The sequence below is a fragment of the Neofelis nebulosa genome, chromosome 2 (assembly GCF_028018385.1).
Source record: "Neofelis nebulosa isolate mNeoNeb1 chromosome 2, mNeoNeb1.pri, whole genome shotgun sequence".
Lineage (NCBI taxonomy): Eukaryota > Metazoa > Chordata > Mammalia > Carnivora > Felidae > Neofelis > Neofelis nebulosa.
Window position 1 is genome coordinate 162,664,718 of NC_080783.1, and position 27,225 is coordinate 162,691,942.

General features: G+C 36.2%; 1 protein-coding gene and 1 long non-coding RNA gene across 4 annotated transcripts in view; both read left to right on the forward strand.

Moving 5' to 3' along the window:
- Window positions 1-27,225, forward strand: part of NEGR1 (neuronal growth regulator 1) — an 847,444-nt gene that overhangs the window by 428,614 nt on the left and 391,605 nt on the right. The gene's annotated exons all lie outside the window — the stretch shown is intronic.
- Window positions 12,571-21,948, forward strand: LOC131504561 (uncharacterized). The gene is made up of 3 exons (XR_009258054.1): window positions 12,571-12,732; window positions 16,744-16,821; window positions 21,716-21,948. It is a non-coding gene; the product is annotated as an uncharacterized LOC131504561 (long non-coding RNA).

The following is a 27,225-nucleotide window of genomic DNA, read 5'->3' on the forward strand; positions in this document are numbered from 1 at the left end:
TTGTATGGAAGTGTTGAATCACTATGTGTACACCTGAACCTAATATTACACTGTGTTAACTAACTGGAGATTAAATAAAAACTTTAAAAAAAATAAAAGAGGGAAGGAGGAAAGGAAACAAACAAACAAAAAAACACACTTTTGCCATTGTTAATTATCTGTTCTTTGTTCTTATTTTATTCTTTTCTGCCATTTTACCTTATTGGATTTATCTGTTCTTTTCTAATTTTTTTTAGAGTTTATTTATTTGGGGGGGGGGGCGCAGGGCAGAGACAAAGAGACAGAATCCTAAGCCAGCTCTGTGCTTTCAGTGCAGAGCCTGATGTTGGGCTTGTCCCAAGAACCATGAGGTCATCACCAGAACCAAACCAAGAGTCATATGCTTAACCAACTGAGCCTCCCAGGGGCCCCTCTTCTCTAATGTCTTATGTCAGTGATTAGCTCATCAATTTTTAGACTTTTCTTTTGGATATAGTTATTGAAGTATATAAATTCCTCTCCAAGTACTGCCTTAGCCAAAGGAATGCAGTAAACAAATTATCGTTCAGTTATAAAAAAATAAAATAAAAATAAAATAAAATAAAATAAAATAAAATAACAAATAATCATTCCTTCAAATTAAATTCTTTACCATTACAGGGACTCACAGAATTTATAGAATATTTCAGATAAAAGGAAATTGTGTATTTTGTTGAAACCATGCTAGACAGAAATAGCTTATAGCCAAGAGATATATAATAACACTATATATTTCTATAGATTTTTATAACATAAAGCATTTTCATATACGTTCTCTCATAAAACCAAGTATGTTTGTGGGTCAGAAGAATACTTTTCAGGGAAGAAAATTCCCTCAGGAAAATTAAGTGACAAAGAATTTTGGAACAAGGATTACAACCCAGTTCTTTTGAGTTCTAACATAGGACATTTTCAGTATCCATGTTCTCTTTGACATCAATTAATTCCCAATTGTATTCAAATGCAATGTTGGACTTTTATAATCACCTAGAAATTAGAAGGAAAGAATCACTAATCACCATCTTTTGTGCTATAATTCCCTGTTTACAAGTCATTTCTGTACTATCTCATTTGCTCTTTCCATTTTCCAGTTGAGGACACTAAGTCTGAGATACTTGACCAAGGTCAATACAAGAGTGACAGTGGAAATCCAGCTCTTCTGACTCCAAAGCTCCTGCCTTTTCTATTACCCATTACACAACAAAGACCACACACAAATTATATACACACACACATATATATGCATATATAATTATAAATATGTATTTATAATTGCATACATGTTATGTATCTGTATACTCTATATTTATAATTTATAAAATATCAAATTTATATATAGTAATAAATAAATATAAATAAATAATAATAAAATAAAAATAAAATAATATGTTTGTAATTTATAACTTGTAATTGTATATTTATAATTATATATACATATATCTTGCCTTAAAAATCTCATGATATGTGGACCATATGCCTGAAGATCCTAGTGACCCCAACACTAATAAAAATAAAATGATCCACATTACATTAAAGGTTTCCCTTAGACTGTGAATTTTCATAGAAGAGCTGACATTTGAGCTAGGATTTGGAGATTTTTAGAATATTTTTATAAAATAATTAGCATGCTGATAGATAATAAATGTTGAAATGGACAAAAGAATAAATGGATGGTTGGATGGATGATATTTATAACAACCCTGAAATTCTGTTTATCTCACTGTTGAAGATATTTTATTTTAGAGGTTTGAAACCTTTGACGTTTTTCTTTGCATTTCCTGCCTAAGCGAAGGAGCGTTTAGGTGTACATCCTTTGTGCTTCCATAATGTGAGTTATATTGGACCATTAGTTCCTTTGACCAAGGAGCAAAATTTTGCTAATCACTATACACAGCACACCCTGAAGGACACATATTTGGTAAATGAATTAATAGATAAAATGATAGAACTAAATGGTTAAATAAATAAATAAGTAAATGGTACAACAGTTCTGTTGGGGATCATGTACTTTCTCACGAACTTCCTCTTTCATAAAATTTTCCCTGATGTCACCTCTCTAAGCAAAGTTTTGCCCTTGTGACCCTGAAATATTTTATGGATGGCTCTTTATGAATTTCTCTCTCTGTCTCTCTCTCTTTATATGTGTGTGTGTGTGTGTGTGTGTGTGTGTGTGTGTGTATTGCCTGATAGGGCACTTAAGTGGGTAGATAACCATCTTTTCCTTAGACCAAGTACTCCTTGAAAATAAACACTATTACCCACTCCTAATCTGACCTCAGTATTTTGAACACAGACACTTTGTAAATATCTGCCATTTTTATGTCCCTTCCTTACTCTCAGACAGAAGGCTTGGAGGGAGGGGAGTAAGAAATGTACTATAGCATGTATAGCAAATGCAACATGCCAAAACACAAAACTGTAGAAAGGGTTCTTTGGGTGTAAGTAGAGGGTGTAAATGGTATATAGCTGGAGACTAAAATGCAATGATACTTGCTTACTGGAATCATGGTCCATAGTTATATCTTTAGGCATTAAATTTACAACATGAAGTACTCAGTAGGTGTTTCTGTAAGTTCAACCATTTTTAATAGAATTAATTTCACCTTGTCACCTTAATTATCTATTAAAGCAATAATTTTCTTCATTATAGTATAAACATTACCTGTGTCTTCTAAAACGTTTTGAGTTCCTTAAAGAAAAGTGTATGCAAATTTAAGACATCATTATTAATTTTAAGACTCTGTAAAAATGTACAATTCAAACTTGTAGTTACTGTGCCATAAGGATAATTAAGCATAATTAAAACAATAAGCTTACTATTCTTAATACAGTCTAAGTCTCAATATTTAACATCTTTTCAATTAATTTTTAGCATCTTTCAAATGCCAATGTACATATCTTATAAGGGACTTTTTATTTTTCTTCTAGAGGTTAAATGCCTATGGCAGCTTTCTCCAGAGTTGGGTTGGCTATTTCTGCTTCATAAATCAACTGCTTTTCTCCTAGGACGGAGGAAGCCTCCAGATTCATTTATTCCATTTTGAAAGAAAAAAAATATTATTAAGGGTGTTCCAAATAGCCACACTAATGGAAAAAAAAAAAAAAAAACATGAAGTTTCTTCTAGGTCCATCAGGGAAAACCAGAGATTATACAAACATTATTTGTCAGCAAATACACATCGATAGAATAAAAGTTGTTTTGCCTTCTAATTGCCACATTTCCCTACAAGGAACTTGGCAGGTCAGGGATTTGAGTTTGTTGAAAGAAAATGAAACGGGTTGCAGTTTGACCTGACAGACTGCATATGGGGAAATACACAACTGAGTTACATTTTTTGAAAGGGACTTTGGGCAATGAAAGTGATTTAGAGAACCTCTACATCCCTAAACTTGATATTCACTGGGGAGTATTTAAAGATAAAAAGTGTAGAAGAGCTTAAGCTCAAGCAAGAAAATTCATAGGTCAAGAAAAGTGTAAACTCAAAGACTTACAGTGTAGCTGACCTTGTGCTGTTGTAATATCTCACAATTCTTGGATCTTGATTCCAAGAGACAGTGACTTTTACAATTTTGTTTTGATACCCTAGATTATGATTCCCATTACCTCCTGACTGACCAATGGATTTATGGTATTGAGATTAATCTATTTTTATTAAATATGTTCTAAATTTCAGGTACTGTGTTAGATGTTGGGGATACAGGAAATATAGTTTTATTCATTTATTAATATTACTATACTTTTATTTATTCAATAATTTATTCAGGATATATTTACTGAGAACCTACTGTATTCTAGGCACTCTACTAAATTCTGGGAGTATAGGAAATCAATATAATTTGGGCCTGTACTGTAAGAGTTTACAGAACAAGTATTTCTAGGGCTTATAGGGGAAGTAATTTCTAGGTAGCATGCTAAATGTAGAAATAGAGGTATATGAAAAGTACCCAGTAAATTTTGAAGGTAAGGATTAATGAAAGTTTCAAAGAGATTGTAGGGCTTGAGATGGGTTTTAATGGGTGAATAGGAGCTTTACAGTTGACAAGGGATAGGGCAAAGGAGAATGAACAAACTATGCGAAAGTGAAGATACATGATATTAAATTAAGTTTTCAGAGAAAGCATTCCCTGTAAAAATTAGATCCTCACCAGACCAGAATACAGAATCAACAACACCAGCTGGAATTCACTCTGTCCTTTGCAATGAGGGCTGAAAACCACAAGGCTCATCTCAAGTTTAGTAATTCATTTTGCACATTTCATGACTGCTCCATTTTGCTGTGAACTAAACACATTCATATTAAAACAGACATATAGCAGGGCTAACAACCAAAATGGGTACTGCTTCTTAAATGCAATTCTCTCTCAATGACAGTACAGACAACTTATGGTACTTCTTACACAGAAGTGCTGGTTTGTGGTAACAGAAAACACCTTTCTTTTTTCCCCTGTCTCCTTTCTTCCTCTCACTCTTGATCCTTTTTTTGGATCTGGCTGTTGTGACCAGACAGCCTGTAAATTCAGAGGCACAGAAGAATGAAGAGAATCAAGATATGTCCAGTTAACCCTCAATTTTCTCTGGTAGGAACTCCTCATTTCTGCCGCTTTTGAGCTGCTTTGAGTAAATTAAATCCTGAGTGTGCTACATAGCTCATTCTCATGACAAAGGTACAATTTGGTGGAATTCTCCTCCATTATAAATGACACAATTGTTTCTATGAAAATTGTCACCCCAACATGTATCTTTTAATGGACTGCTAAACATGGCTTGGAATTCTTATAATTACCATTCAGCAAAGTCACATTAAATTCCTGTATGTCATCACTTCACATGGAACCCAGTTGTATCTGAGAATCTGTTATGCTATAGATTTTAAAATGGCAAATTATTATCTTCTAATTGTAGAAAACTTATTGGTAGATCTGTGAAAGTATTACAGCATTCTAAAGATTTATAAAATGTATGCATATTTTTTATAATTCAATAAATGTTTACTGAGGACCTACTGTTTGCCAAACTCAGAGATTACATAAATAGGTATCATATCATCCTTTTCCTGAAGGTTCATAGGTTATTGTCATTGATTAAGATCTGTGATTGGGGCGCCTGGGTGGCGCAGTCGGTTAAGCGTCCGACTTCAGCCAGGTCACGATCTCGCGGTCCGTGAGTCCGAGCCCCGCGTCAGGCTCTGGGCTGATGGCTCGGAGCCTGGAGCCTGTTTCCGATTCTGTGTCTCCCTCTCTCTCTGCCCCTCCCCCGTTCATGCTCTGTCTCTCTCTGTCCCAAAAATAAATAAAAAATGTTGAAAAAAAAAATTAAAAAAAAAAAAAAAAAGATCTGTGAAAATTTCTGAGGGTCAGCATAGATTTTTACCAGGAGTCATGATAATTGGAAATTTCCTTAAACTTTCTTAAGTTTAAATTTACAATGGAAATCCAGGAGTATGCCCTAAATTGAAATCCCTGTCATCCCTAGTCATACTCTTATTCATCCCATTTTGAGTAAGTGCACCAAGCATCCTTCAGTAACACTAATCTTTTTTTTCCCCTCCTTTTTTCCCCAATTCGTTATCAAAGTCCTCTTGATTATATCTTTGGAATAACTTTCACACCAACTTTTTTTCTGCCCATTTCTGTATCTTAACATCTATTTGCTTCTTGTCTATACTATTGAAAATCTTGTCTTTACTTATCTCCAGTCATGTTCTTCCTCTAACCAAATCTGCAAATTGAAGAGATGCAATACTCTTAAAAATATCTATACAAACTACTCTCAGTTAAAATGTAATCAATATTCGTTTATTGTCCATAAAAGTCACAAAATCAAGTGCCTAACAGGACTGAGTAGGGCACAAAATGAGTGAAGTGTTGTGTAGATTTAAGGCAATAGGGAGTGGTATAGACTCTAGCATGCATCGGCTCCAAATAAGAACTTAGTTCTAGTTGATTGTTCTTGTATTGGAATATGGGGTTATTTTTTGAAAAAAATTTCAAAAAAAAATATACATATAGGTATATGTGTGTGTGTGTGTATTTGTAATTTTTAAGACACTGTGTGGACCAAACAAAATATTCTATATCTGTATCTATAATTCTTATATACACCTCTTATTGGACATGAAAGGCAGGCTAATGGCTTGTCAACTCTGGCTTATAGAGTTAGATGCGTTAATGTTGTCTGGATTGTAAACTCTGCAGACGTAGCCCCAGTGTCTTTTTCCAGTGTCATCTCTTATTATTATCTAATATTTATATTGTGCCTGTTTTATGGGTACTATGTCTGGTATTTACTCCTAAAACAAGTTCATGCCAATAGGGATTATTATGCCCATTTAAAAGATGAAAAAGTTATGTTGCAGAGAAGTTGAAATGTTTAACAGTAGCTCCAAGTTAGTAATTGGTAGTTTTTTATTCAAATACAACATTGCCTGATTCAAAAGTCTATGCCCTTCACACTTTGCTGTTTCCCAGATACATGCATAGTAAGGATACATGTCCTCCCAAGAAACCTGTGAAAAGGAACTAATTTTATCCTCATTTTACAAGTGAGGGAAGTGAATTACATGACTTGTCTAAAATCACAAAACTTTTAATAGGTAGAGCCAGACTGTGAATCTGCAGTTTAAAACCAGAGTCTCCATTCTTACTCAACTTTATACTACACTAAATAAATAGAAAAAAAGAATAAACAAATAAAAACACTTATTTTTAAATCCAGCTACATGCCACTTTTTTTATAATGATTTCCTCATTCCTCTTTGCCAGAAATAATCTTTCTCCACTACCATATTACTTCACTTGTATTTCTCTCGTCTACTTTTGTTAAAATGTGCATACAGAATTTAACCTATTTTACTAAACACGACCAACATGTTGAAATCATGCACAGCCCCTTGCTCATAGTTGGAACTTAATAAAATTGTTTGAATAAAATTAGAAATATGTGAATTAGGAAGTTTTATCCATTAAATTTTTTTTTAATGTTGACTTATTTGTGAGAGAGAGAGAGAAAGAGAGAGAGAGACAGACAGACAGAGCATGAGTGGGGGAGGGGCAGAGAGAGAGCCGCACACAGAATCCAAAGCAGACTCCAGACTCTGAGCTGTCAGCACAGAGCCTGATGTGGGGCTCTAACTCACGAACCATGAGATCATGACCTGAGCTGAAGTCTGCCACTTAACCTACTGAGCTACCCAGACACCCCTATCCATTTTCTGATACAAGTGGTATGCTATATCTAAATGTAGTAAAAAAATAATAATTAAAAATAAAGTACTGTTTAAAAGAAAATTCATCTGTATTTCTCAGCATACCTCCTACTGGCATTGCTTAAAAATCTTGGTTCTGTCTAAGCCATCAGAACCACTTACTAAATTATTTAGAAAATAAGATGTAATTGTAAAATATTAGGAGGAAAACAACTCATTTAGTAAGGAAATAAAGTAGGGCTTATGTGTGGGCAGTAGTGTCAACATGCATACCAATTCCCCTGGTAACACATCGCATAAAAACATTTTGTTCAAACCAGGGTGTCATGCTGTGTTGTGTAGTTTCCTGCCAAAATGTTCCTTTGCTGTCATGTAGATAGCCAAAACTATCTGTTAGAAAAACTCCCTTCTCTCCTGAAACAGCCCAACTCAGCACTTTGAAAGGGTTACAGGAAACAGCCACTCATTTGGAAATCACCAGGGATGATCAGGATAAGTACAGGTAGCCTGTCATATGGTCTGAGACACTACCCTCTCCTAAACTCTGAATCAGAAGTGACTTAAACTATATCCTTAGCACTCAGGGAAATCTCAGCTTTGAGTGCTCTCGGATTGGCTTATTTTTTAAGTGTACTTTACTGAGGAAATTTCCCAAGAGCAGAGTTAGGATCTTTATAGATAACTGTGGCACTCAGAGATAGTAAACTAGATTACATTCTCTGGATGCCCTATAGTTTAATTAGAGCATCTGAATGCATGACATGATGCCAAATTTTTCCCACTTCACTGCTGTCTTTGCCAGATTAACATGTAAAAAAATCACTATACAATAAAAAGCACAAGCATTTAGAAATAATCCCCCATCATTCTGCCCCCCCCAAAAAGATAAATAAATAACATATAGATACTAATTATAACAGATTCTCTTAGTGAGAATTCTGATTTCTATGGCAGAAAATGTTCCTAAATAGGGCCTTGTAGAAGAAGTTTATTTTGTACTACAATTAAATTCTCAGTAACAGTTCAAATAGTCAATCTCAACATGCTGGAGGAAATGTAACAAGGCCTCATTCCCCACTGTAGTAAATGTTCTTAACCTTGCTGTTATGGTTTTGGGATCTGAAGCAGACTTGGGTCAAATCATCCATACTGAGGGATGAGGGATTTTGCCTGGCAATACCAGTGAAAAAAGTAGTAATATGGGAAGAAGAAGGAAGGAAGAAGTATTCATTTTTGAGAGTATGGTACAGTCTAAGAAGAAAATATTGAATGAGATGTTTGAATGTATGTGGTGTTTAAGAAAAGAGTGGGCAACTAAAAAGTAATACATGTAGAATTGTTCCTCAGGGTTGTGGGATGCAATGACATCCAAAGATGAGTGAGGCACAAAGTAGGTAGGAAGTGGCCGTTGACTAGCTTTACTCTTCGTTCACTTTTCTTGTCTCAGAAAACATGTCAGCAAACTCCTTTTAGCAGCTTCAAAACCTGAGTGGTCACCAATAATGTTTAGATAATTAGGAATGGTTTTGAAATGCCTTACTGTTGGGTCTCCTGGGTGGCTCAGTCAGTTAGGCAATCCAATTCTGTGATTTCAGCTCAGGTCGTGATCTCACAGTTCATGAGATTGAGCCCCACATTGGGCTCCACACCGTCAGTGGTCTTGGCTTGGGATTCTCCCTCTCCCTCTGACTCTGTCTCTCTCTATCTCTCTCAAAATAAATAAGCCAAACAAACAAAAAGAAATGCCTTATTGTTGCAAAGCCAGTGTGATTTTTCTGTATTTCTTTTCCTTTCTTTTCTTTCCTTCCCTTCCCTTTCCTTTCCTTTCCTTTCCTTTCCTTTCCTTTCCTTTCCTATTTCTTTTTTTTTTGGCTTAACCATAAGTAAAACTCATTAATACAATTCTCTCCTTTATAGAACACTGAACTGTTGTAAGGATATGGAGGCCCTGATTTGCACACTGAGATGTGACTCAAACCGCACGTTTTTATGAGGAAAGGCCTAGTTCATAAAATTCTTCCTTTCTACTCCTTTCCCCGTTGAGGCGTTATGTCTTCGTTAAGGGATGGTTACATCCCTAGTTCTCATTAGTTTGATTAATGGTATACCTCTAATAGAGGCCGCCACCTGACATTTGGGAAAAAAATACATGGCAGGTAATTTTTAAAAATACAGAACCTGTCCCCTTAACCTAGTTTCATTCCCTTTGGTGAGGGTGGCAATTGGATGTGACACTTATCAATGGGAGCAGTCTGACATCCTCTCTTCCCTCCCTCCCCAGTTCAATTAAAAGAATGATAGCCTGGCTTTTTGGAGGAACTGAAGCAAATGTAGGGAGAGAGCAGTTAAATATCCCCAGCACAGTAAGTGCTGCATGTCACGTCCACAAATTTGAAACTTTACATTTCCTGTCAATTAGACATGTTAAGTTTTCTCTAGAATATTGAATTAATGGAGTGATTCTGTTCATAATAGATAATGCATCTCATGTGTCTTGCTTGTCTTTTCAATTAGAAAAACAGTGAGGTGTAAAAATAGGCCAACTTCAAATTTTTCAAATGCTGAACTAAAATTTGTATTTAAAAGTATTTGTGTTAGAGTTGGCTTTGGGTCTCACTAATAAGAGTACTTTCTTTCAGCCTTCAGAATTAGTACTATTGTAACTAATAAGACTACCTTCTTCTCTTTCAGCCTTCAGAATTATTACTATTGTTTCTCTAGTCCTGATGATTATTGACTTCTTCTAGTACCAATAGGATGTGACTTTAGTTTCAGAATTTATTTTATCCTGAGAGAAAGCCTTTTTAATACTAGGAACAGATAGAAGCTGCAGAACTGACCTTTGACAAACTTTTGCCTTACTAGTAAGTTTGTCTTGGTTAGTATGCACCTACTAAAATCACCCTTTTTGCTTCCATTTCAGTGCATAGAAATCAATACCCCCAATTTCTGTTCTCTAATGGTTTCATGAGAGAAGGTCTTATTTTAAATTTCTTTAAACAAATTGCAAGTTTTTTGTATTGGTCTGCTCTTTCATTTAATGCAGAATTTCTGTATCTATTTCCCTCCATGCTAGACTAGAGAACCCATGTTTCTAAGCAATAGTTCAAGCCCTTCCTTCCATGCAACAAACAGGATGTTGCTTCAGCCTGGAAACTGATGACAGCAGCTGTCCTTGGGCATGGATGTCCTCTTTAATCAAAGTGAGTTCCCTAATGTGTCCTGTAATGACATTCATTTGCCATTTGGATGTACCTGATGTGACACTTGAGGCAATGCCATGATTATGTTTCCTTAAAAATGTGAAATAATTTTACAAAATCAAAAAGGCAGAAATACTGCCTAAAGAAGTTTAGTCAAAAAGAAAAAAAATATATTATCATGCATTTGAGAAAGTACTGTAATCTTCTATCTCAGAACTGATAACAGGGTCATTTCCTATTTAACTTGGTAACAGAAGTCTGTGTTTGAGAATAATAGGTCTATTGGTTAAAAAAATTAGTCTATAGACTCCATAACAGGATGTCCTGAGTTAAGATATAGGATAACAGCAGTAATTTAATGATAACATTCTTAGGCACAACTTAGAAATCCAATGTTTTACTCTCAAGTTTTAAAGATGTTTAATAATGGAGGCAATCACTCTGCACTAGGACTAATATTTAAAATGTAGAACTAAGCTAATATTTTCAAGGTTTAATTTTTACACGAAATCTCAAATATTACTGTAACTAAAATGCTTGCAAGAAAGTGTCCCATGAAAATTTGAAAGACATGTTTTAACTGTGTGCATGGGACCATCTCTCCAGTGAGTATTACTGTAGTATTTGTTAGCTATCATGAAAAAACCTTTGCAAAAATCTTAGGGAAATTTCTTAATAGTTTCTTATTTTGTTAAGATCACAGGCCCGGGGGGTTTTAAGAATCTTCAGATCATACATAATTTTTCTTCAGCCTCCTGGAAAGGCATTGAAAGGTAGATGCTATCCATGAGGAGTTTGTATCTTGTCCAAGCATGATGAATCTAAAAATTAAGCTCAATAGATAGTGTATTTTTCCTTCAAAGGAATCACCAGGGAAGACACTTTCATAACCTTCCTTTTTACTCTGTTTCGCTGTCTAACAAGCCATAACAGCCAGACTTCTAGCTCCCAAAGTGTGACAGAGCCAAACCATCAAGCAGCATAAAAAGGAAACAAAAGGATAGAATATTGTGATCAATAGCAACTTTCCATGTGATTTCTGGAACTAACAAATTCCTATTACCAATCATCTCATAGGCGGTGATAGCAAGTTGCAAAGCAAAGTGAGCCCTTTTGATTTAGACCCGAGTTGAATGCTGACTACTGTTAAATTAGCTGTGTGTGATCTCCAAAGCTGTTACTCTCGGAGCCTCGGCTTCCTCATCGAAAAATGGGAATAATAGTCCCTGCTTTGAAGGAGTTTGTGAGAATTTAAAAAAAATCATTCTGGTATGTCATGAACACACAATGATTCGTTGATATTATTTTTAGTTATTGGCTAACTGACCAAGTAAAAAGCACAGAACCAAGTGATCTGTGGGGTGGGTGTAAAGGTATATAAGACAATACTCATGCTCTTTAAGAAGGCTAAAAGCAAGAAATGCACTCCTGAAATGTTCTATGGAAAGCACTACATCCATTATCCTCACATTAGAGATTTTGAGCAACAAGTGTTGTTATTCCTGTTCTACAACTGAGGAAACTGAGGATGTGAGGGGTTACCTAACCTTCTAGCTTTATGACCTCACAGTGGGTCACATGTGACCTATCACATGTGACCTATCATACCGAGTCACATGGCAGTGCACCATCTCTAGGGGAAAGATACGTACAGTCTGTAAAAGAGAGTAAATGAGGGAATTATTGTTGCTGGACACAGATAAGTGCTTCTCTACTTCAGTCTTTCAAATTTAGGATTTGGACTATGGTGTACAATGAACTATAAAACCAAATTTAATTTTTAGTCATATTCTTTAAAGAGCTAGTTCTTGAGTCCTGGAATGATAGAAAGTGTTCATACCCTTTTTCCCAAAGGGAGTCCATTTCTTTTGAAAGTAAAGGGTGTAATTTACATTCATATTTGAAGATTACATTTGTATACAAAAACTGAAGAGACATTTATATTTTATATATTCCTCTTCCCCAAGGATTTCTTGTGTAACTCCTTTTTCCTTCCATTGAGTGCACACCTGATAGCTATATGTGGTGTATTAGCCAGGGTTCTCCAGAGAAACAGAACTAATAGGATATATGTGTATTTATATGTGTTTGTGTGTATATATATTAAACATATACAGATAAGCAGATATATCTGCTTATCTATCTATTTAGAGATCTCTGGTAAGGAATTGACTCATGTGATCCTAAAGGCTGAAAACTCTCAATTCTGCACGGTGGACCAGGAGACTGGAGACCCAGGGAAGAGTTCACGTTGTAGTTCAAGTCTGGAGGCCATCTGCTGTCAAAGGTCCCTTTTGCTAAGGGAGGTCAGTCTTTCTTCTATTTGGACCTTCAACTGATTGGATGGGGCTCATCCGTATTATAGAGAACAAACCTCTTTACTCAAAGTCCACCAATTTAGATCTTAATCTTGGCGTTCCTCGGTGACTTGGTTAAGTGTCCGACTCTTGATCTCAGCTCAGGTTTTTATCTCAGGGTCATGAGTTCAAACCCCACATTAATCTCATCCCAAAACATCTTCATGGAAACATCCAGAATAATTTTTACCAAATATATGAGAACCATGGCTCAACCAAGTTGACACATAAAAGTAACCATCACAGGGGCGCCTGGGTGGCGCAGTCGGTTAAGCGTCCGACTTCAGCCAGGTCACGATCTCGTGGTCCATGAGTTCGAGCCCCGCGTCAGGCTCTGGGCTGATGGCTCGGAGCCTGGAGCCTGTTTCCAATTCTGTGTCTCCCTCTCTCTCTGCCCCTCCCCCGTTCATGCTCTGTCTCTCTCTGTCCCAAAAATAAATAAAAAACGTTGAAAAAAAAAATTAAAAAAAAAAAAAAAAGTAACCATCACAAAGGTTTTGTAGTGGCACAAACCTATCTATACCATTCCAAACGTCCCAGTGTGGTCATTCAGCCCCTGGAATTTTTTAGGCTATGATAACTATGAGTATTGTAAACTTTAGGTAGTGGCGTGAACTCTATTCACTCTAAGTGAGTTTTACTTTAAAGTAAAAATTAAAATAAGTATAGCGGATAATTTATTTTTCACTAGAACAGTAAAGAAAGAATAGTTAAAGCTGTTATTTTTCATACTGAAATAACATAAATATATTAATGTCACTAAAAAGGGACTCACTCTCTTGAATAGACCCCAATAAAATAGTGAATCTACTTATTAGGGATCTTCATGCTATTCTTTTAAATTCTGGAGATCAAATGAAGAATTGCTTTGGAACCTATAAAAAATACTGATTTTTAACATAATCTCATGACATGGTAATTCTGAACATTTTAGAGTAATTATAGTAGCAAAACTCTAAACATGTTTGCAGCAGTTAAACGATATTTTCACTCACTGTGCATAATCCTACAGATGTTGATGTACAATGTTTCCTAATTCACTTAAATCAGGTATGATAGAGAAACTCAAATTGAACCCACTTCTGTAGTCCTTCCATAAAGCAAGCTTTTCCAGGAATTATATTTACAGAAAAAGAGAAATCTGCTCAGGAGATAATTCATATAATCACATTTGCTAAAAATGGAAAAGCCTATTACATTCTTGTTTGGTATCTATTTTACATCATCACCTGCAGCTATGTTCTGTTGCCATTATTCTGTAGTAGTAAGACAAAATTGCCGCTAAGAACATCAAAATAGAGGACTTCCTTTGTAAAGCTGTAATTATGTAACTGGAGCTTGAACATCTCCTTCAAAGAATAACAATGTGAAGGCACTAAGACCATTGCAAAAGAAGTGCTCTGAAGAACCCTTTATGATTGTATTTTCTCCAAAAACAAACTTGAATCTTCACAGAAACACGGGTAAAGCTTCTCTTTCGAAGAAGCAATTGAATGTCGTGTTTAAAATCAAATCTTCTGGAATATTTGCCCAGTTCTGAAATGGGGAAGTTCTGCTAATGAAGAAACAGCATACTTTCTAAGCTGTATCTTTTTGTGTATCTTGATTTTGTTTCTCATGATTTTGATTTCTGTTACTCCTTTAGAAAAATTTTGTTCTTTTAAAAAGTTTGTAGAAAACTGTCAGCAAATCTGGTGTTTTTTCATCCAGCAGCACTTCTTTTTCAATCTTTTTCTCCAAGGATTTTTTGTGGGATCCCGTGCTCCTTCTATTGGATAGATGTCTGATGGCCATAAAGGTTCTGTTAAGCAAAAACATCCATAACATTTGAACTTTTATGTTGTGGTCAGCCAGCCACTGGAATTTTTTAGGTGGTGATTACTTATGAGGATTTCATACTCATTTCTATTTTTAAAACTTTGCATTTTCCCAAAGCCCATTACAGAATATCAAATCAACTTTATATTAACTATTGGAAATACCTCTTTATTGAAGCCAATTTTTAATTTTACTTCAACCTTTATTGGATCTATTTTTTAATCAAATACTGGCCTTTGCAATTGAAGATTAAATCTCATTTGATTAATTTCAGGCTATTTTTTTTAGACTTTTCGTATTGTTATATGATGTTTCATTGCTTGATATCCTCTCTCATCTGAGAATTTAATTAATGTCATTAACAACCAACCTCAGATCAGTTATGAAGATGTTTAACAGAGTAGAGTTCAAGACTACTCCGAATGAAACAAAACACTTCACACTCACTGTCAAAGATTTAAAATATGCCTTTATATTTCCCATTTAGGTCCTAAGTAAGCTAGATACAACCTTTTATTATGACATAAGTAGTTCCCAATGGGATTCTCAATATCTTAACATATCAATTATTTTACCTTCATCAAAATGAAGAGCTTTTCACTTGGCAAGAATAATGATTTTCCCCTAATGATTACATATGTATACGTATATATATATATATATATATATATATATATATACACGTATACATGTATATATACATGTATACACACACACACACACACACGCATTTCTTTTGTATAAAAGGTTCATTCAATTATAACTAATTCCCAAAAGGGTAATAGCTTCCAAAGTATGCAAAATCATGTGTTTACTTATATGGTTCAATTTTTAAAATAATTTATGATGCATTTTACCTGTGTGATAGAACATTATAATTTTTTTTTCCTCTTGGTGTCTGACTTCTGTGTTATTTGTACTATCCCAGTTAATTTTCTTGTAAAGTGAGTATATTTCTCAAAATTATATACTTATGATTCACTTCTTAACTTGATTAACCAGCTAATTTTTTCAAAATATATATTTTAAATATATACTATTTTGGATTTAAAATATGAGACCATAGCAACTGGAAAAATGAAATAGTATTTTTCATAAATACACTTCAAATAATGTGAACAAATGGGATATGGTTCAGGGATTATAAAACTTTTAGAAAAATAAATCCTGTCAGTCTTATTTAATAGTCTGTTTTGATTAATATATTTAGAACATCAAGGGGAATCAAACTCATTCTACCTTTAAAATGTACTTTCTATTGATTTATCTAGAAAAGAATTGAGGAAACTGGACTCTATACTTTAGTATTTCTCTAATTAGATGAGTGCCCAATTGTGAATGATTCACAATAACTCAATATCTATTTCATAGACCTTGCTTGACTGTTTTAAATGGATGTTAATTAAGACTGTGCCAATGTGGGGGAATTGCAGTTGTGTATTCAGGAATATTAAAAAATATTTCATGTAGGAAACATAAAGTTATCTACCCCTTTTAAATATAGGGTAAGTAGAGTGCTGGGTTCAATCAGGGATCCATTATTAAAAGATAGTTTGTGGAGAGTTTAAAAAAGAGGACAACAAATATGAGGAAATGTTCTGTGAAAGATAAAGAATGGTGTGTTTCAAGTTAAAAAGAAAAGGCTAAGGCCTCCTGGGTGGCATAGTCGGCTAAGGCTCCATCTCTTGCTCTCTGCTCAGATCATGATCTCACAATTCATTGGTTCAAGCCCTGCATCGGGCTGTGTGCTGATGGCATGGAGACTGCTTGGGATTTTGTTTGTCCTTCCCTTTGCTCCTCCCTGGCTTGTGTGCTCGCTCTCTCTCTCTCTCTCTCTCTTTCAAAATAAATAAGCAAAAACTTAAAAAAATTAAAAAAGGAGAAAAAGCTGAAGAGAAATATCAGTGTTCAAGTATTTTTATAATAAGAGCATAAGATCTGGAATGAGAAAAACTTGTATTTGAATAATAGTTTTATTGGCTGGCTATAACTCTCCTATATGTAAAATCAGAATAGCATCTACTTTGCTAAGCTATTGTTAGGAATAAGGATGATGTAAGTAACATGCCTAGAATAGTGTCAGACATATGTAAAAGTTCCTCTATAAATAATAGTTGGTGTTATTTCTACTATTTTTATCAGATACTCCTCATAAGCAATTCCAATGCTGTGTCACAGAGGCCGTGTGGAACTGCTAACCACAGAGTGGCTTGTTATTAGGTTAGTAGTGGTATTGTTGAAGGATGGAAAACTAGAGGAAGAGGGTGCCTGACCATAGAGGACAATGGATCAGTCAGCTCTTTATTGAACATACTAATACATGGATAAATTTGGCAGAATTCAAGTTTTGCTGAATACAATAAGGTACAACTTCAGTTTCTGTTTCTTCTCCCTCCTTACCTCCTCCTTCCTCTTCCTCCCTTCCTCTCTTCTTTCCTTTCTTTCTTAGAAATGTTGCTAAATATGGCCATCTGCCTTTTCAGGGGATTTAACCATCAGGACAATTTTGCCATATTCCTTTGCTCAGACTTGTGGTGTAAGGTACTAATGTATGGCAGAGAAGAAATCAGGCCTTGGTTAGATTTTGTTTCTTCTTTAAATACAGCAAGGGGTACTGTATACTAAACATTGCATATTAATGTATTGTAAAATATCGACAGAAATATAGGCAAAAATATAGGCTTAATAAACTTTTTCAAGTAGGAATTTTCTTCTCTTTTGTTTTTTAAACTGGATTTCTACTATCCTAGTTTTTTCTTAGGTAGTCTTGATATACACCAGAAGAAGTAATGTTTCATCATCTTGCATTATTTTACCAAACTGTTCCTGTGAAAAGAGTAGTGACTTAAAGTAATTTTTGTTAATGTTGTATTTCACTGCTTTTGAGGAAGATTAATTTCTCCTAGTCCCTTTGTTATCTATGTAGATATATATAACTGGTATATAATTGTATAGAGTTAATCCTTTTGTATGGCTTCATAAAGTAAAAAGTTTTGTAAAAAACAGAAAATAAAATTTCATGAACAATAAATCCTAATAATATAACATAGAACAGGATATATAAAAATAAACTTTCATTGCAGGCTGAATTTTCCTTCAAAATAGCATATGTAGATTTAACATGCACAGATTTTGTCTATTTGGGTTTCACTTAAAGGTTAATAACATGTGGTACATAGAGAATAGGAGGTGAGGGTCAGTGAGAAAATAGGTGAGCCTAATCAGCTGCCCAACATTCTTTCCTTTGTTGTCTGCTAATTATCCAAGAGGTCAGACTCATGACTTTATACTGCACTGAAATAAGTTAATTAATTAAACATAAAACACACACATATCAGTCTCACTATATACTGGTACATGATAGATAGATAGATAGATAGATAGAATCTCATTTAAACTTCACAATAACTCAATAACTCCGTTTTAGAGATAAGAAGAAAAAGACATAAACTAACACAAAGTCACATCATTATAAATCTGCAGTCACGATTCAAACCAAAGTAGCCTAACTCTAGAGACTGTTGTTTCACCATTATGCCTCCCTTGCCTTCAACAGTGAATTGGAAGACTCAGAAACTGTAGGATTAATGAAAATTACAGGAGTCATCCCTTGTGGGTATTGGTCACCCTGTACTTCTTCAAGTGGTTAGGCTGGGGGACTGACAGAGGGGGTAAGCAAAGTGGTTTCCTTAATTAATTACCCTCTTTTGTTAGAACCATGGAATTTCACACATAAAAGGAATAAGGTGAGAGTGAAATAAAAAGCCTAACAAGGAAGCATAGTTTGTTGGTCAATAATAACAAATGCTATTTATTAAATATATATATATTTATACACATGTATATATATATATATATATATATATACACATTTACTCACAATACACAATTTTTTTTTAATATTGTGGTAGATTGCAAAAATGGCCATAGGTCATTCCCTCTGTCCTTGCCCCTTTGCAATGTGACTTTGCTCTTCTTCCCATTAAGAGAATCTATTCTCTAATCCTTCGATCTTGGCAGCCCTTGTGACTTGTTTGGACCAATAGAATATGGCAGAGGCAACATTCTGACAGTTCTGAGTTTTGGGTTTCAGGAGGACTAACAACATTGATTTGTTCTCTGTCTTGAACCTTTGCCATACCACAAGAAAAGATTGATGGAAATGCATGGCTCTGTTCCCCTCATCACCCTAACTGGCAGTTAGCCAACTACCAGGCAAAAACCAAGAGAAAGTCTCGCTGAAACCAGCCAAGCCTAGCCCAAATCAGCAAAGCTTCCCAGATGTTCCATAAACTTGTGAGCAAAAACAAATTAAAGCAGCTAAGTTTAAATGTTGTTTTAAGCAACAGTAGAGAAGTGTTACATATATGTTGTCTTCTAAACTTTTTTTTTTAATTTTTTTTTTCAACGTTTTTTATTTATTTTTGGGACAGAGAGAGACAGAGCATGAATGGGGGAGGGGCAGAGAGAGAGGGAGACACAGAATCGGAAACAGGCTCCAGGCTCCGAGCCATCAGCCCAGAGCCTGACGCGGGGCTCGAACTCACGGACCGCGAGATCGTGACCTGACTGAAGTCGGACGCTTAACCGACTGCGCCACCCAGGCGCCCCTCTTCTAAACTTTTAAAACAACACTGTTTTGTAGGTATTTTTAACATGCCAAAGATAACAAAGCTCTGTTATGGTAATAGAACATAGTAATGGTGGCAGCCAATGTTTACTCTCAAGTTGACCTTGTGCCTACGTCTTGTCTTGCTCAGAAGGAAACAAGTTAAGTAATTGCCAGTTAATGAAGATCTGGATACAAATTTCTCTTGGCTTCTAATCCAAATCTTTCTTTACGTCTAATCCGAGTTTTTAAGTCATGAATCAAGACAAGTTTTATGAAGTAAATTCCAGTATCCATGGAATTCGCTTCACATTCCAACACAAGCCAGTTTATGTGGTTAACATTATAAAAAGATAGGCCAAAATCCAAGATGAAGCAAAACTCATTTATTTATTCAATAAACATTTATTAACTGCCTGCCATATGCTAGGCCCTGTGCCTGGCACTATTATGCAATTAATTTAAAAAGAATCTATGATTTCAGAAACAACTCTAAGCTGAATAATTTAAGGAGAACAAGGCAAGTTATTCATAAAGAAGCAGACTAATTGGAAATGGCCTAGTTTAAATGCTATACTTATACTGCAGTGAGAGTGCTATGGATCTAAAGGGAAATACACATAAAGTTCTGAAACAATTTGTCAAAATAATTAAGCATATTAAGAATGGAAATTGGAACCAAATTTCTTCAGTGCACTCTGCAGAGAACACAGGATAAATTTGGTGCAACTGCTGTATAACACCAGGTCTAGCACAGCCATAAGCCTGAGCCAAACACTAAAAGATCGATCTAGTTTTATATATTCCCGGAGACACAATAAGTAATCACGTCGAGTACTGGCATGCTAGAGCCACCAACTCACGATGCCGTTTGCCATTGGTTTTGTATGCAGCTTTGCTTTCTTCTCTATTGCCTCCAGCTCATAAAAACACTGGTTTCTTCCAGAAAGATTCTCTCTGTGGAGAATTCTAGGGTTGACCAACCATGGAGAAATAAATTTTCTTTTCTCTCACAGTGTATAATTTTCTCTTTCTAACTCCTGAGAAGGAACCATTGAGAGGAGTTAATGGTATTTGCCTTTAGAAAACAATAAGGTCTGACTCAGAATTTTACAAGATCTATTTTATTTTCCTATTACAAAGAAAAGTTCTAATACCTTTTCACTGACAGGTGCAAGGAATACTTTCCTCAGGTTACAAAAAATAGTTCCACTGTATTTGAATTAAATTTATATTACTGTGAATAAATACATAGTAAACAATAAAAATTCTATTTTCTGATGATCTCAAAGATAGTAGCCTATTTTGAAGAAAACACATAATTTCTCCTTATTGGCTGAAATAGAAAAAAATATATTCCCTCTGTATCTTGTCTCTGCATCTGTTTTTATGATGCTTTTATCTCTATGTAGCAGTGTGACCTGAGAGCCCAAGGAATAACTGGTTCTTTCCACTTTGGTTTTCAGATATATAGATACCCACTTACTTAATAACACTGTATATTCTTAACATGTTGTTTATAGTCAAGACCACTCAGTCAAAGCTAACTATTTAAGTACAGAAGGAGACAGATTTCCAGATATGATGGGCTTTCTTGATTGAAATTCTCTGTGTAGTTATTGGAATGCATTTAGCACCTGAGTTTTAAAAGAGGCCATCCCATTTTGCCTAACTGGGCGTTGGCTTTGTAATTTATTAAAGCGGTTCTTTTTTCTACCTTGCTCACATGGTGTGCAGTGTTAAAGAGTTAGACCTAATCCCCACTGACTTGTTAACCCCCTTATCCTCAGTCCAGTTCAACAAATCTTTATTGAAAACCTACCACAAGTATTGTTATTTGATGTTTTATTATGGTTTATAGGTGACCTGAATGAAACTTCACAAGGAGAATGTGATGTCTATTTGCAGTTCCAAATTGTATAGACATCAGAGCTGACCCTCACTCTGTGGGCCTTTAATTTGGTTTGACACATGAGGTCACATCAGCTAGTGCCTTAGAGGACTTCTTTTTGTAAGGTTCATCATTTTCCCATATACTCCCGAGCAAGAAAAATCCAGGGACAACTTTCCTTTCAGCTTTGTATCTCTGATGAAGAGCTTTCAGATATATGGCACAAGTGGTATGTCACTTTGATCGCCTGGTTGTCAGTTCCCAGTGAGTGTTGACTCTGTCCCTGGTATCACCATTCTTCCAAACTATCTTTTACTCATCCCTCTCATTCAAACCTAGTATTCAGTCTGTCATTGCATCCTGTCATTCCCTCCTTTGAACTGTCTTTCAGTGCCTGCCCTCCTCTCCTTTCCTATTACCACCACACTAATCTAGACTTGTCATTATTGCAAGGGTGCTCGGTTGATTTTCTCATTCTAGTCTCTACTATCTCTCATTCATCGTGGGCATTTACAACAGTCCAACGTTCCTAAAGTCCTCCTTTCTTTCTGTTGCTTGCTGTTTAATAACCTAGATTTATTCCCTCTTACCTTTTTTTTAAAAACACATTCTAGGGCGCCTAGGTGGCTCAGTCGGTTAAGCGGCCGACTTCGGCTCAGGTCATGATCTCGAGGTCTGTGAGTTCGAGCCCCACGTCAGACTCTGTGCTGCTGGCTCAAAACCTGGAGCCTGTTTCAGAATCTGTGTCTCCCTCTCTCTGACCCTCCCCCGTTCATGCTCTGTCTCTCTCTGTCTAAAAAATAAAGAAACGTTAAAAACAAAAAATAAATAAATAAATAAATAAATACACATTCTAACGGACATGTCTTACTCCCTTCAAACCAGGGCTCGGATTTGTCCCAGCATGCCTCATGGACACCACATTTATAAACAGCATGCTTAGCCCTGCCCCATAGTTTTTCTTATGTTTTTCTCCCAACCCAAAATTTCCTTGGTAAACCCTCTCTCACAATGTCCTCGGAGACCAACACAAGTTCCATTTCTCCCAGCTTCTCTCCTAACCATGTCAGTGTGTCCTCACATTCCCTGTTTCCATAGTACCCATTAATACCCTGTTGCAGTACCTATCACGATGTGCTGTCATTGTCTACTCACAGGATTATGTCTCACACTCAATAATGAGCTACGCGATGACAGAAAACACACTTTATTGTAACCCTGTGTGCCCAGAAGTGTTTGATTCATATAGGTTCTCAGTGAAATTTTCTCAAAGTGCTTAATTTCTCCCTTCTCTACATACTTACCTCCAGACCAGAATAGAAGTTTAGCAATATGCCAGGTATCTAAAGATGAGGACTATAGTAACTAACATTCACAGACCCAAGATAAAGGAGTTTACATGAACTCAATCTTTTATTGGTGAGTGTTTTCCTCCTAAAAGCTTTTTAGGGGTAGGAACCATATCTTATGAGCCCTTTCATCCTTTGGCAGTGTCTAGTACAGTGCTGGTACCTGAGAACCTGGTGATTTGAATGTTTAAGCTTCTAGAACACACGATTCCCAGTGTCTATCACAGCAACAACTTGCTGAGCTAAACTGTTTTAAATGACAGAATACTTAGCTTCTGCTTTATATATATATATACATATATATATATATGCATATATATATGTGTGTGTGTATATGTGTAAATCTATGTGTGTATATATATATATATATATATATGAAGGTGTGTGTTTGTGTAGTTGTGTGTGTGTACACACACCTATCAAATATGTGTATATACACACAGACACACACACATTTGGAAATGCTTTCTAATAGGTTAAATGTCTTCAGAACTCCTAGATCCAGATGATGCTAACAGTACACAGATTTTTCCTGCAACCATGGTGTGATCTTCTTAAAGGCAGAAAATTTGGCTTATAGAATTATGTTTTCCCATAGCATGTGGTATTCTGCACACAGTAAGTACTAAGTGAATATTTGCTAAGTGAATGACTGAACTAAAACAACTAAGAGCTAAACTTAGTGACTCAAGAGGGATATATCAATATGGAATAAAGTAGAAAACTATCCTAATTGAATGATATTTCAAACCTTCCCATATAAACATTTCTTATCCCCCTTTGTGTTTTCTTGAACACAGCTACTCTCATTAGTTTACACATTGTCTGTGGCTGTTTTAGTGCTATAAACAGATGAATGAAATAGTTGCAACAAACAGTTTATGGCCCTCAAAGCCAAAAATATTTACTATCAAGCCCTTTACAGAAATAGTTTTTCTACTCTTGATCTTAGAGCAATGTCTGGCACTCAATATATATTCAATAATGTTATTTGAATAATTGAAATAATGAATAAATGAGTCAGAAATAAAACTCAGGGACTCCTGGGTGGATCAGTTGGTTAAGCATCCAACTCTTGCTTTCAGCTCAGGTCATGATCTCACGGTTTGTGAGTTTGAGCCCCACATCAGGCTCCACGCTCTCTCTCTCAAAATAAATAAATAAGCTTTAGAAGAAACAAAGAGGGGCTCCTGGAAGGCTCAGTGGGTTAAGTATCCAACTTCAACTCAGGTCATGATCTCACAGTTCATGGGTTAGAGCCCCATTTTGGGCTCTGTGCTAACAGCTCAGAGCCTGGAGCCTGCTTTGGATTCTGTGTCTCCCTCTCTCTGTGCCCCTTCCCCATTCATGCTCTGTCTCTGTCTCTCAAACAATAAATAAAAGTTAAAAAAATTTTTAATTTTTTTTTTTCCCAACGTTTTTTATTTATTTTTGGGACACAGAGAGACAGACAGAACATGAACGGGGGAGGGGCAGAGAGAGGGAGACACAGAATCGGAAACAGGCTCCAGGCTCCGAGCCATCAGCCCAGAGCCCGACGCGGGGCTCGAACTCACGGACCGCGAGATCGTGACCTGGCTGAAGTCGGACGCTTAACCGACTGCGCCACCCAGGCGCACCCAAAAAAATTTTTAAAAAAAGAAAGAAAACTCAGGTAACACTTCACCATGCCTGCAGGGGCCCTTTGTGTGTCTTGAAATGTTTGCAGACTCTGAAGTAGATGTTCAATCATATTCCTTATCTACATGAGGCCCACAATCCTTTGGAAGTGAATTTGAGTTTACCTTAAAATTAGGGTTGATTTGTATAAACCTTTTTTGATAGGCTGATGTCTTTCAGAAATATTAGGCTAGAGGAAAAAATACATGAGGTTCCTGAAAGAAAATCACTATTGAGTAAAGAAATCTGGTAACATTAGGTAGGCTACACATAGAACTACTTGGGAAGAGCAGTTCTTCTCAGTAATTACAGGCCATGTCATTCCCCTAGTCCTACCAACTTGGAAAGCACTGTGCTGAAGTATCAAGAATAGAACTAGACATTTCACAGTGGACCCAAAATTGGACTGTGAGGTTCCTCTTCTTGGGGGAAAAAAAAAAAACATATGGAACAGAGGTTTTTCCCTGCTGACAAGAGAGGGAGGACATCTCTGTATTTTAGTCAGTTCAGGCTGCTCTAACTGACATAGGCTGGGTGGCTTGTAAACAACAAAAATTTATTTCTCGCATTTCTGGAAGCTGGAAGTGTCAGATTAGGATGTCAACATGGCTGGATTCTGGACAAAACTCGATTTCTGGTGTGTAGATGGCTGTCTTTCTTGTATCCTCATACTGCAGAGAGCAAAGAGGGAAAGAGAGGAAGCAAGTTTCTTCTTATAAGGGCACTAATCCCATTCATGAGGTCTCTATTTTCCTGACCTAATTATCTCCCAATATCAGCACACTGGGGACTAGGATTTCAACATGTGAATTTGGGGGGACACATTTATTTGGTCTCTTACACTTTGGTTGTGACTACTTTGGTGGAAATGAGCACATAGTTAGGGGTCAAATCACAGAGGTCAAGAGATCAAAAGGTGTTCGGAACCTGAGAATCTAGAGGTGAGGTCTTGCAGAGCTGTAGGCAGCCGCTCTGGTTATATATCAGGATCCCCTGCCAGAAATAATTGGAGTGTGTATCTCTGAAAAAGACTAGCTGTCTGCCTCATCAAGTTGATACAAGCTTATTGCATTGAGATTTGGAGTATTGCTGGAAATGTAACAGTCTTACTTACTGGTTGGTGATGCCAGAGATACGCTGGATCCAATATCTGTTCAACCTCAGAAGAAATAATTTCTGTTTAATTTTTCATAGAAAAGAAACTGAAAGGAATTTATACTACGGCCAAAAAGGGGGGGGGGGGATTTAATTATAATTGATTTCAGTTTGATTTTACAGAATCTCCAAGTCCAGACAAACTCCTGTATCCTCCACACTCAGGGATCATTTTTTAAAAATCACAAAGTACATTGAAGGCTTGTTTCCAACTTAATTTGGATTCAGACTTCAGGTAATAGCAATAGACTGTGAGATGAGAAAAGAGGGCTAACCCATACTCATGTTATACAATTTCCAAATGTGATTGTTTCCCTCCTCCCTTTCAGACAATAGAACCTGCCCTGAAATATACACACAGGCCCTGCACTCACCTCATTGCTCAGCCATCAGTAGTATTCATTGTGCATTGATTGGGAGGAACACATAAGCCAAACCTTTTTTCCTTGAAGGAGCACAGCTCACACTCAGGCAATAAATAATGACACAGAATCAGAACAAACAGCGCTCCTGTGGAGTGCAGGACAGCAGGTGTACTTTGCTAGAAAGTTAGAAACTCAAGAACTTGGTCTCTGATGGCAATAGGCATAGGTTAGTGGGAAATAGGAAGCCCTGTGGACTTGTATCCCACAGACATGACCAACAGACTCATTAGAAGAGTGCAAACACAGACTGGAGTTGTTGGGAGCTGTGTGGATTGTATAGGTGAACAGTTGAAAAAAAAATACAGGAAAGAAAGAAAGGAGAGAATACCTATATTTTGTAGTGAGAGAAAAAGAAAAGGTCAAAATCCTATATAACAACAATACAGTGTGTTTCTGAATTGTGCCTGTGAGGACCCAAAACACAACTGTTCTTTTTTTCTTTATTATGTCCCTTTTCTGTGTTTTCTAGTCCTACTCTGCTTTCCATAGGAAGGGGTGAAAAGCAGAACTAATCCAGAGCTAAAGAAATATTTCAATCATTTATTGAGCACTAATAAAAAGCATAGAAATGAATTAAATACACACACACACACACACACACACACACACACACACACACACATATGCACGCACACACAATCTTGCTCTGAAGTTCACAGTCTAGTTGGAGAGTAAGAGAAATAAATACTTATAATACAGAGTAATAACAACCAATTAACTACTTCATCCTAATTACTCCAAAATACTTAGTCCATATTTTTTTAATGTGAAATTTATTGTCAAATTGGTTTCCATACAACACCCAGTGCTCATCCCAGCAGGTGCCCTCCTCAATGCCCATCACCCACTTTCCCCTCCCTCCCACCCCCCATCAACCCTCAGTTTATTCTCAGTTTTTAAGAGTCTCTTATGGTTTGCCTCCCTCCCTCTCTAACTTTTTTTTCCCCTTCCCCCCTCCCATGGTCTTCTATTAAATTTCTCAGGATCCACATAAGAGTGAAACCATATGGTATCTGTCTTTCTCTGTATGGCTTATTTCACTTAGCATCACACTCTCCAGTTCCATCCACGTGGCTACAAAAGGCCATATTTCATTCTTTCTCCTTGCCACGTAGTATTCCATTGTGTATATAAACCACAATTTCTTTATCCATTCATCAGTTGATGGACATTTAGGCTCTTTCCATAATTTGACTATTGTTGAAAGTGCTGCTATAAACATTGGGGTAGAAGTGCCCCTATGCATCAGCACTCCTGTATCCCTTGGGTCAATTCCTAGCAGTGCTATTGCTGGGTCATAGGGTAGGTCTATTTTTAATTTTTTGAGGAACCTCCACACTGTTTTCCAGAGTGGCTGCATCAATTTGCATTCCCACCATCCCAGCATCTATAGTCTCCTGATTTGTTCATTTTGGCCACTCTGGCATGAGGTGATATCTCAGTGTGGCTTTGATTTGTATTTCCCTGATGAGGAGTGATGTTGAGCATCTTTATCTTTATTATAGTACTTATTCGACAGTAGTATAATGGTACAAG